Below are 381 nucleotides of genomic sequence, written 5' to 3' on the forward strand. Positions count from 1 at the left end.
GGTTAAAAATGTCTTGTCTTCACCGTGGGATGGAGGGAAACGTAATTTCAATTTCTTTGTATATTTTGACATGTGAAGAAATTGACAATAAAGCAGACTTTGACTTTGATCATTGTTATATCATTCTTATTTTAATTGAATAATAAAAAAATTATTGCGATTGGATTTGTACCTAACATAGATTTGTACTTTAGTCTGAATGGTACGATTTGTAGGCTGGTGCGTCACCGCAATACTTCATTCAGAAGGGTTCAACACATGTTTGGCCTTTATCAAATATTGCGCCCCTCCCTCCCCTCCTCCCCCTGTGTTTTGGATAATTTGTATATATGAATATAAAAATAATCAAATGTCTTCTCTCTCTCTCTCTCTCTCTCTCTC

The 381-nt window shown here is 35.2% G+C and overlaps 1 protein-coding gene across 3 annotated transcripts in view; it reads left to right on the top strand.

Moving 5' to 3' along the window:
- kalrna (kalirin RhoGEF kinase a) overlaps nt 1-381 on the top strand; it is a 179,480-nt gene that overhangs the window by 123,336 nt on the left and 55,763 nt on the right. The gene's annotated exons all lie outside the window — the stretch shown is intronic.

Source organism: Etheostoma spectabile, chromosome 5 (assembly GCF_008692095.1).
Source record: "Etheostoma spectabile isolate EspeVRDwgs_2016 chromosome 5, UIUC_Espe_1.0, whole genome shotgun sequence".
Classification (NCBI taxonomy): domain Eukaryota; kingdom Metazoa; phylum Chordata; class Actinopteri; order Perciformes; family Percidae; genus Etheostoma; species Etheostoma spectabile.